The sequence below is a fragment of the Poecilia reticulata genome, chromosome 13, assembly GCF_904066995.2.
Source record: "Poecilia reticulata chromosome 13, P_reticulata-male-v2, whole genome shotgun sequence".
In the NCBI taxonomy this organism is placed as follows: domain Eukaryota; kingdom Metazoa; phylum Chordata; class Actinopteri; order Cyprinodontiformes; family Poeciliidae; genus Poecilia; species Poecilia reticulata.
The window spans coordinates 29,547,880-29,559,392 of NC_088842.1; the positions used below are offsets into that span (position 1 = coordinate 29,547,880).

At 36.5% G+C, this 11,513-nt stretch overlaps 1 long non-coding RNA gene across 2 annotated transcripts; it reads left to right on the forward strand.

The window, feature by feature from the left end:
* Positions 1-1,028: 1,028 nt before the first annotated feature.
* On the forward strand, positions 1,029-8,777 carry LOC108166800 (uncharacterized). 2 transcript variants are annotated; one of them, XR_014090674.1, is made up of 2 exons: positions 1,029-3,624; positions 7,720-8,777. It is a non-coding gene; the product is annotated as an uncharacterized LOC108166800 (long non-coding RNA). The 2 variants fall into 2 exon arrangements; XR_014090673.1 differs by having other exon boundaries at positions 1,029-3,244.
* The last annotated feature ends 2,736 nt before the right edge of the window (positions 8,778-11,513 follow it).

Consider the following 11,513-nt stretch of genomic DNA (forward strand, 5'->3'; position numbering starts at 1 on the left):
GGATCGGCATAACGGTTCCCGAACGGGAAGGGGTCGTTCAGACTGCTTTTTTCATTAAAAGTGACTGGGTGTTCTCAAAGTTGCATGAAGTGTCTCTCACACACACACAGCAGTTGGCAGAGGCTTGATCGCTATGGCAACTGCTGGTTTGGCCTACAAGGTCTCTGTAGTTCTAAACATGGTGGAACACCTTAATACAGAGGGCAGAGCAGAAGGTCAGAACTACAACATGGCGGATCATTCAGTTATTACAGAGGAGGGCTGAGCTGGAATGTAGAGCTACTTGCTGTTTTGGGCATTATATTGGTGGATTAACCAAACCACTGTTACACATTGGATTAGTGTGTCTATTTAAAATGAAGCTTACTGAAAATTTCAAAATAAAAGCCCTGACATTTTTCACATCAGGTTATTGGTCTTTTGGGCTTTATGGGACTGGTTTAAACAAACCATAGTTGCACATTGAATTAGCGTGGTCATTAAAATGAAGCTTACTGATACTTTCAAAATAAAAGCCTGCCTATTCCTCTCACGTCAGTGCACCGCCGTAGGCGGTGCAATAATATTAGCCTTTTTTATGTTATTTATTTCTCAGGATAGTGAACTGCCTTGCGCAGCAAGGCAGTTCATTAACATTAGCACAAACATTAGCATTTCACTTCGTTTGACTAGTGTACTAGCACTTTTACCTATAGTTAGCTTTTAGCTAATTTTCTCATTAATTAGACATGTTTAGTATACCGAATGGAGTAGTAAAATTAAAACAACATGGTCCTGTTGCTCCACATGCTACGGCCAGCATTTAGGCTAACATTGGTATATTGGCAAATTTTAGCTTATGCATTAATTTTAACATAATCAATGGTACAAGTACAGCTTAGTCAACATGCTTCTGCCACTCCACAGGTTATTGACTACATTGCAGCTTTCTTTAGCATTAATGCTAATTTTTAGCATCGTAACGCTGGCTCAAAGCCGACGGGCACACTTTGGCATGCCCCTTTAAAATTTCTGCAGGAATTTTCTAGTTTTTCTTTGCTCTTTTGCTCCGCCTGGTGGTCGGGCAGAAAACTCACCTTTTGTAATTTACTTCAAATAAATTTAGCTTAATATATTTGCACTTCCACATCAGGATCATCTTTATTCCTAAATGATCTACAGCGATCAAATCATTTTCTTCATTAATAAAATAAAAAACACAAACTCGATTCACTGACATAAAAATAAAATAAAGTTAAGCAGTAAGAAGAAACGGTTGCATTGTGATATAATTTAGAACATATTCACATCAGTGGAATTAAAAACTTCACACAATACATTTTTGTGACTAAAAATAAACAAAATAAGTTTTATTTTGTCGTATATTCTGCACAATGCTGTAAAAACTAACTTACAAATAACTTTTCAGCAAGACATGGAGCTTGTTTAAAGTTAATAATGACTTAATATTAATAAAAATAAAGAACTAGTTCCACCGGCAGATTATTTTACTTTCAACAAGACTTTCTTCCCTTGTTATAAGTGAAATAATCTGACAGTATAACTACTACATTTTCGCAGATATTAAGGAAGTATTTACTTAAAATAAGCACCATATAATGCTGAGAAGTTGCTTGTAAGTCAGTTTTGTTTACTCCATTATTTGCACTAGAAAGTAGACCAAAAATATCTGGTAAGATTTTATGTTTTTGCAGTGCTCATGCTCTCCCAAGCTGTGTTGGCTTTGTTCACTGCAAAAAAAAAAATCTTACCAACTATTTTTGGTTTAGTTTCTAGTGCAAGTACCGTAGTACACTTGAAATAAGAGAAAATTAACTTACCAGTAACTTTTCTGCAAGATATAGATGTTTATTTAAAGTCAATAATTCCTTAATAAAGATTTTTTTTAAAACTTTTTCCATTTCTCCAGTGCTATAAGTGAAATAATCTGCCAGTAAAACAAGAACTTTTTAATCAATATTAAAGGATTATTGACTTAAAACAAGCTCATATGTTTTGCTAAAAGAGTAACTTGTAACACAGTTTTGTCTTATTTCAAGTGGACTAAGATATTTGCATAAGAAACTAGACCAAAAATACTTGGTAAGATTTTGTGTTTTGCAGTGTAGCTGTGAACCTGCAGCTTCGTTTTGGATCATCAGTTTGATCTGAAACACCTTCTGTTTGACAAAGAAGAGAGAAAAGATTCCTTTCACCAAAAAAAAAGAAAAAAAGGAAAGCCTCTTTGCACCTGTTGCCAGCAGCCATTATGCACAGCTAATTATGTTGCTTAGGAGTTTATTAGCACCAAATGAGTGAAGTCATTATCTCCCAATTTAGCATGAAAACCCTCACAGATTATATAATTATGCCCGATTCATCTTGCTTAGTGAAAATGCTAAACTTTTTAGCTGTGCAGATCGTATAATATAGAGTAATTTTATGTTTATTATGGGAAAAATGCAGAGAGACAATGAGAGTTCCTCCCTCTGAGTCGATTAACCCGGCAGAAGAACGAGCAGAGAGGAATAAAAGGAGGAACGAAATGCTGGAGGAAGGTCAAGAGAACAGAAGAAAGGCTCAGCGGGAAATGAGAGAGCAGGAGCGAGGGAGAGGGCCAGAGAGAGAGAAGGATGAGAAAGTGAAACTATGTTGTCATGGAAACTGGCATGGATCTGAGGAGGAAAATAAGAATGTAAATTGGTTTATCCTCAGGGAACGAGACAGCGCTGCGGAGGAAAAATAAACCAAGAGACGAACGAGGGAGGAAAGGAGGAAGGGAGGGAGGGAGGGAGGAAAGAAGGAAGGGAAGGAGAGAGGGAAGGAGGGAGGGAGGAAGGGAGGAAGGAAGGAAGGAAAGGAAGGAGAGAAGTAGGGAGGAAGGGAGGAAGGAAGGGAGGAAGGAAGGGAGGGAAGGAGGGAGAGAGGAAGGGAGGAAGGAAGGAAGGAAGGAAAGGAGGGAAGAAAGAAAGAAAGAAAGAAAGAAAGAAAGAAAGAGGAGTGTGAATGACGGCGTCCATGTTTGCAGCTGCAGTTGCTTCCAGATGAATAATTGAAGGGCCGTCAGCCCGGGAGGCGCAGGTCAGTCTGAGTGGGTGAATTACTAATACGGCTGAACAAATTGTGCTTTAAGTGCGGCCGCCGCATGCCAGAAACGTTATTCTACTCTAATAGGTTGACACTTTTTATGGCGGCGACGCCTGAAGGGCCTGATCATCGGAGAGTGAAACTGCTCCCAGGACTCTGACCTCCATCTTGTTTTCAGGTACTCGTAACAGAGGGAGAAGTTCCTCTGACTGCAATTACTTTTCTTTTCCAGTGTAAGCATTTTTAATCTCTGCTTACCTTAGAAAACCCTTTGATCGGTTTGATTCCTCTATGTTGGGTTATGGGGTGTAATGTCACTCCAGGCTACGAGGAGGAGCTGCTGTAAGAAGTGAAATGAGAACGAGAGGCAGAGTTTTGCTTTTTTGACAAACTAAAAAAGGAAATGGACAAAGAAAGAAAGAAAGAAGGAAAGAAGAAATGAAGGAAAGAAGGAAGGACCATCAGTATCTATTTTCTCCAAAGCGTTACTTAGTCTAGTGGTTACGCAGCTCTGATCACCACCAGATGCCACCGGACTCAACCCAAATAATGACCTGGGTAAGATGGCGGACACCTTGCACACAGCCCAGGCCAGAACATGATGAAAGGAAGTTTCTGAGCTGTAGATGGACGACATGTTTTGGATTCAGGCCAACATGATGATGAATAAAGCAAAGAAAACTTTGATCAAGGAGCTGCACAGAAAGCAGCAACCACACAATCACAAGACCACCCAGAAAAAACCACCAAAGCTCCGGTTTCATTAGGAGGGAAATGGATTCAATAATTTGTTTTTGAAAAAGGTTATGTCATTCCAAGTTGCTTAATCTTCTCAGTTGAGTGCTACACTCTCATAAGCTGCATATCCATTTACCTTTAAATTTAAATTATGAAAATAAATTTGTTTAATGGAAACAAATAGTCATGTTTTTGATAAGAAGTTTCTGCCCTGGAATTACTCACAAAAAAACGAGTATTTTGCTAAAGTTGCATCACGTGAGTCATGTGTGATCAACAAGAGGATGTTACTACTGGCGGAAATGACAAAGACGACGACAGGAAGTGGTTGGAGGATGATGGCATGGCATGTTTTTTAATAACTCATTTTAATTGCGTTTCGTATTTTAGACATTAGCAGAATATCAACAACATTTTTTGTACATATGAAATGAAAACGCAGCTACAGCTCCCACAAGATCGGACCGGACGTCAGCCACCTTGTTACGCAACTTCTGTTATTCTGATATTAGCAAGACACTCAGTATTTAGAAGTAAAGTTTGCTCACCTTCACTGGATGTAAAGAAAATTCCTCTTTACTGTTGGTTTTTACACCCCGGAATCCAACAATATCCAAACATCGCGTTTTTCAATGAAAAGGAAAACTGCTTCCAATGGCGGCGGGGTAACCGGAAGCAGGAAATGTGACTTCATGTGGTAACTGTGTTCAGAAATTCCATTACATAAGAAACATAATTATTATCACAGTAATTAATAAGTTTGCTCACCCGACAAGCTATTAAAAACATGACGCGTCATTTAATTTCCGCCAGTAGTAACATCCGGTTGTTGATCACATGACTCGTGGGATTTTCAAAATAAGCGTTTTTATTTCGTTGATAAACCGATATTTGAATTTGATACAATGATCTGTGAAGGGAGTTAAAAATTAAGGTGATGACGAGGAGACCTTTGACCTTCAAGAATAAATAATCAAAAGACAAGTTGAAACATGCAAAAAGCTGGTTAGCAATTATAACAAGGGGTTGATTAATATAAATACCAATAAAAATGTTTTATTATTACTGAGAAAGTGCCATAAATAATTTTTAACACTCCTTTGTTTAAATTAAAGCTATATTATTTCTTGGTCAAATAAAAATACATTTAAAATGTAAATCTAACAGGGGTATGAATAATTTTGGAGTGTAGATGGTGCATTTTAATGAAATCATTTACTTTACTCCTTACACCATACCTAAACACACAGACTTGCCAGTGTTGGTTTCTTATTTAGCGAAATTTGACCATTTCTAAATAAAACAAATCTGTAAAAAACGTTTGGAAATTGAAAAAAAAAAATAAAAATAAAAATGCAGCAAATGTCAACAAATACAGGGAAAAAGAAACTGCAGACATTTGATTGTAGATAATTAGAACCGCCAGTAGATGGCAGTAAAGTTTCTCTGATGAATTTTAATGAATCTCGCTATTTTTCACCAAAACATCAGAAAATAAAAGTAGGGAAAACTATTTCAGTGTTTTCCTTTTTAGATTGTTTTCCTTAAGGATGAAAAATAATGTGTGAGGGGTTTCAGGTTTTTACGCTGTTTTACACATTTAAAATGAAATCATCAAGAAAAACAAATTAGCTTAGTACTGAAGAATGCACTGCAAAATCACAAAGTCTTGATACCAAGAAGTTCAGTTTCTAGTGCCAATATATTAGTACACTTGAAATAAGACAAAACAAACTTAAAAGTAACTTTTCAGAAAGATATTGGAGCTTATTTTAAGTAAACAATTCCTTAATAATGATGAAAAAGTACCATCAGTAGATTATTTAAACTATAACATGGTAAAAAGTCTTTTACTTTGTCTTGTTTGCTCCAAAAACTCCAAAAACTAAGACAACAGGGTTTTGTGTTTACAATATTATAGATGTAAAGTTGTGAAAAAGTCTTTATTTATTCTTCAAATTCATTTCACGTTGTCAAAACTTTTTCTGGTATTTATCGGTAAGTTCTGTTACGCTGCTCTTGACAGTTGGAGGTTGCCATGGCAACAACTAACTGACAGCTCCTCCCGTTTTTCTGTCAATTCTTCTGTTAGCAGCTCTGATAAAACCAGAGAACCTGGGTGTGTGAAGTCAACTATGGAACTAAATCAGGGCCATAAAGTTTGATCAAAAAAATAAGAAAAACGATTTGAATTGGGAAAAAAAAGATTTGAAACTGAAAAAAAATTAAAACTACTTTTTAGATTCAAGTTATTTTTATGTTTCAGTTTATTATTTTCAGTTTAATACTTGTTTTTCAGATTAAAATCTTTTCTCTTTAGTTTCAAATAATTTCTTTCCAGTCTCAAAACTTTTTTCAGCTTAAATATATTTTTTTAGTTCATTTTTTTTCAGTTTCAAATATATATTTTTTCAGTTAAAATTTTTTTCCAGATTCTACTATTTTATTTTTCAAATATTTTTTCAGTTTCAAATCAGTTTTTTTTTTCAGATAAATTTTTTTTAACTTTCAATTTTTTCCCTTTTGAACAACCTTCATGGCCCCAATGTAATTCCATAGACAGTCTACGGGACTGAGATGATCAACTAACTGTTTTTTTTACTACAAATAAAAAATTGTTAAATTTTTGGGCATGAAAAGCCATTTTGTAGGTATTTTTCTACATTTTCTTACAACAAATTAAAGCTTCAGGTCGTTTTTAGGTGTAATTTCTAATTTCACATCATAATAATCTGGTGAAAATAGTGCCCACATGAGAAAACAATACTTTTCTCTGAGCAGACACAGAGCAGGCCCTGTCTGTGAAGTTTACTGGGGCCACTTGAGGTGACGTCCAGCTCCATTTATGAATTGGTTATGAGCTCTGGAGGTGTCGTTTTGACCTTTTACAAAGCCGCGGCCGCCAGCTCGGGTCTCGCAGTGAGACGGAGAGCGTAGCTGTACGGCAGAGTCGTCTTTTAAAACAGCGAGAGCTCAAAGAGGTCTGGATCTTATTAAATTCCTTTGTCTCGGTCCCACTCTCGCCCCTCCTGGTCGGCCTGTCTGTTTTTACTTTATTCATATTCATTCCAGCCTGACCCTCCTCCTTCTGGGCCTTAAACGTCCCATGATGCATTTCGTTACGACTGCGAGGCAGATGTGTCTAGTGGTGCAGAAATGCTCAAAATATGTAGACACCAAATATAAATATAGGGCGCACTGCAAAAACACAAAATCATGCCAGGTGTTTTTGTCTAGTTTTAGTGTAAATGTCTCAGTAAACTTGAAATAAGACAAAAAAATAAGACAAAAAAGATAAAAGGAGCTTTTTTTTAGTAAATAATTCCTTAATACTGAGCTTTTTGTCTTATTTCAAGTGGAATAAATATTTTGACTAGAAACTAAACAAAAATACCTGGTAAGATTTTGTGTTTTTGCAGTGAATAATGTGCTTAACACTGTAAAAAATAATCAAGTCAAATCCAATCTAATCAAAACTAGTATTTTTTTCTGAAATTGATATTATGTAGTTATAGACTTAAAACAAGCTCCTGTATCTTCCTGAAAAAATACTTGTAAGTTAGTTTTGTCTTATTTCAAGGGTACTGAGATATTTGCACTAAAACTAGATTTGTGTTTTTGCAGTGTATAATGTGTTTCTAGTCAAATCCAGTCTAATCAAAACTAGTATTTTTTTTCTAAAATTGATATTAAGGAAGTATTTACTTAAAACAAGCTAATATGTCTTGCTGAAAAGTAACTTTTAAGTTAGTTTTGTCTTATTTCAAGTGAACTGAGATATTTGGAGAAGAAACTTGACCAAAAACTCCTTGTGATATTTTCTGTTTTTGCAGTAAGTATAATAACTCTGGCTGTGCTGCAGTGTAAATCTGACCTGGATAATAGACAGCCAGTTTATACTATTGATCCCTGCAGAAATCCCTCCAGAGCAGCTGGCCGACGGCGGCCTCATCTGGAGCCGCCATCAGTCGCTTGTTAAACGCCGAGTGCCAGTCGGGTGGGAATGTGGCAGCATGCGGTCCCAGCCAATCCATAACCAGACACCAGGAACGGAGCACCAGCATCAGATCAGGCACCTTTTTTCTTTTTTTTTTTTTAAGTTTGTGTGGGTGTTTGTGGTCGATATAGAATCTGTACTTCCTCCTCTTTCTCTCAGTCCTGTCTATGTAATTGATCCCAGACTGGACATTTGAGTTGCCAGCAGCCGTTCATATCATTTTTATCTTTTAGACAAGCCCTCTACTGCTTCCAGATGGGGAAAGCACTCCGGGTTCAGGCTTGTTTTTGAAAAAAATCTAATGCTTTAATGTCTTTACCTTGCAAATGGAGAAACCAACATGAGTGAAACACAGATGTGGGTCGCTTTGTGAAGCCTTGATGCCGACCTGTGGATCGTTTCGTTGTTTATCTTTGTAAGTGTTTGTTTCTGCGGCCACTGTAAGTGTGAATGGATGTTTTGTACACTGCTGACAGTGGCTGTGGTTCAACTCTGTGGAAAACAGCTTGTGCAACATCCCAGAGTGCTTTCATGTCATTCATTTGTGATGATTTGCTTTTATTGTATTTCTACATCGATCTGCGCAAAATCTGCCATCACCTGGAAGGAATAGCTAAGACAAACATAATCATTTTAAGTTTAAGTTTGCTTTTCTCTTGGCAAAATTCTAATTTAAAACATTTGTTTTTGAGTAATGTGATGAAAAAGGAACTATGAGAGAACATTTTCCTCTAAAATCAATGTTATTGAAACAGCTAGCTTACATTTAATCTCAAAACAGTAAACCTGTTTGACGTTAATAAAACATTTTAACGTCAAATCATCCTAGATGCTGTGTTTTAATCTCCTCCATTGTCTGTAATGTTATGATACAACAATGCAATACTGTTTTTAGCCTTTTGTCACTAGTTGTGCTAGCAGTAGCTTCTAGTAGCATTAGCTTACCCTGAACTGTAATAAAATGTTTTAAAAACTTCACGTGACTCACTGAACCTGATCCTATTCAATCTCCTAAATTTTTATTATTTGAGATTTATTTTTTTTATAGAATAAATGGATTTTAATTGTCACCTCATATTGTTTATTTTAAGAATAGCTGTTAGCTATTCACCCTTTGTACGTGACGTCACTCTCGTCGAAACTCGGCCCGCTCCGCCATGACGATGCGCTCCTTTAAACCCTGTCAAAGTCATCTGGTAACCTAATACCGCTTCTATATTGTTGATTTCGCAATAAAAATGGTCGTAGGGTGCTGCGCGGTCGGCTGCACAAACAGACAAGAGTGAAAACCAAACTCATCATTTTATTGTGTAATTTTTAAAGAGGAAAGAAACGCGATGGATATCAGCAGCAGTCAAACCTCATGACTGGCAGCTCTCGGTGTAATCACGGATTTGCAGCGAACACTTTCCACAAGGTAATTAGACTAACGTTCATATAGTTTATAAGTAAATTTGATTAGAAAGATATTAAATATCGCATTATGGAGAAGGTGAGCGTCTAATTGTTAGTACAATGCTGCACCGTCATGCAGCCTAATATAAAAAACAAACAAAAAAAAACTCGGTTTTTGCACGTTTTTAATGCTCCTCTGGTATAAGGGGAAATGCCGTTTATGACAATGATATAAATAATGTGGTGTGAATTCAGGCAAAGTTGATAATTTGATGAACACGTCAGGAGGGAGGAGGTTCGGGTCGGTTTCTAAGCTAGATGTTTCTAGCTGCCGTCTCTGAGCCCCAACCAGGTGTGTTACGTTCAAAGGCAAAATAAAATGACTGGAACAAGTGGAAGCCATGAATAAACTGACAAAAACAACTTGGGAAAACAACTTCAGAAGCTCAGTTCACTTCCGACGTCCATCATGGCGCCTTAAATGATTAAGTGACGTAGTTGCGAAGGGTCAAAACCTAGCATAGCATAGCATAGCATAGCATAGCATGAAACGTAGCTTCCATTTAACCTTAAAAGGGCTAAGTGGAACAAATGGCAAACTTAAGAAAATGACACAGCATTTTCTTTTGTTTAATAATAAACCCAAATGTAGCCTAAAAACAAACCCTGTTGTTAGCTGTTGGTAGAAAACTCAGCATTAAAAATGCTAGCTTTAAGATGAGCCCACTGGATTGAACCAGTCTTCATATCTTCACTGAATGTTCACCTTTAAATTTTATGGAGTTACTGCCAAAACGCAAAGTGTCTAAAAGGTTAGTGGTAAATCTTTCAAAAATAACAGATATATGAATGAAAAAATAACACTGTAAGCAGCCATATTCAATTAGTCAAAGATTTAATTTATGTTTCCAGCATAAATGGTTTTTCAGACAGAACCCTTTTGCCTGATCAACACAGCTTAAAATAGGGCAATCTAATGAGCTCAGTTCAGATCGCACAAAGAGGATAACTTTCCCAAGCCTTTGCCGCACAGCCAGGAATGTCTCTTGGAACAATTTCAAAACAACTGTGGATTCCAGCGCTGTCACTTCAAACACTGGAAGGAAAATGCAAGGAGAATGTCTGGAAGAAGGCACACTTTGAAATTTCATGCTCAGAAAAAGTTGATCTCAGTGGTAAACAGCCTCCCAGAACTTTAGCTTGTTTAGATGATTAAAATAAAGTATTATTTTATTCTGAAATGTCGTAAATTAACATCTCATGAGCCGTTTTAGCCTGCAGAACCATAGACCTCATGGACAAACTCTGCTGTATCGTCAAGTTTTTTACATCTGCGATTTGAATAAACAGCCTGCCAACCAGAATTACATGTATATTTCCAATTCAGAAGCGAGCTTGTGAATTACACACCAAATGTGTCATCCCAAGAACACGAAGGAGTTAAACTATGTTTGACATTCCCATTACGCCACTGGGAAACTCAACAGTAATTTCACCAAAACACTGGTGAAGGCTTTTTTTTCTGGTTTCATGGAAACATCTCAACAATTAGCTTGTCAACATCACAATGTGGGGATAAATTGGATAATAACAGAAAGCCGCAGCACTAATAGCTTGACTAGGAGAAGTGACAGTGAAATTAGTCAGCTGACTGTAGAAATAAAATTCATTTAAAGCTGTTTTTTACTTTATCCATACTGTGATGGAAGTTAAAGTGAATAATTGAAAGTATTCAGTAGTTTTTAGACTTTAAAACATCTCTTTAACCCCAAAAAGCAAAAACAAATCAACTAAAGCTAAAGGTCCTTAGCTAAAGCGATGCTAACTGTAGCTAAGAAGAGCACTAGCTGCTACTGAACACTAAAAAGTTAGTGGTAAAACTTTAAAAACAACAGATATATGAATTGAAAAGTATGACTGCTCCCCGTTACGTAGCAACCTAAGCTGAACTCCTGCACATTTGGTCAGCTGGTTTTACTGCTGTACAATGGCTGCTGGAAAACACAACAGTTGTACAATTATTGACTTATCATCCAGAAACCACTTGCTCCACTGTAAAAACACAAAATCGCACCAAGTTGTTCTGGTATAGTTTCTAGTGCAAATATCTTATTACACTTGAAATAAGACAAAACTAACTGACAAGTAACTTTTCAGAAAGATATAGGGGCTTGTTTTAAGCCAATAATTCCTTAATATTGATTAAAAAGTACAAATTCTTTTGGTAATATAATTTATAACACAACATTTACCCAGTAAAATAAGTTTTGTCTTATTTCAAGTGCACTAAAATATTTGCACTAGAAACTACACAAAA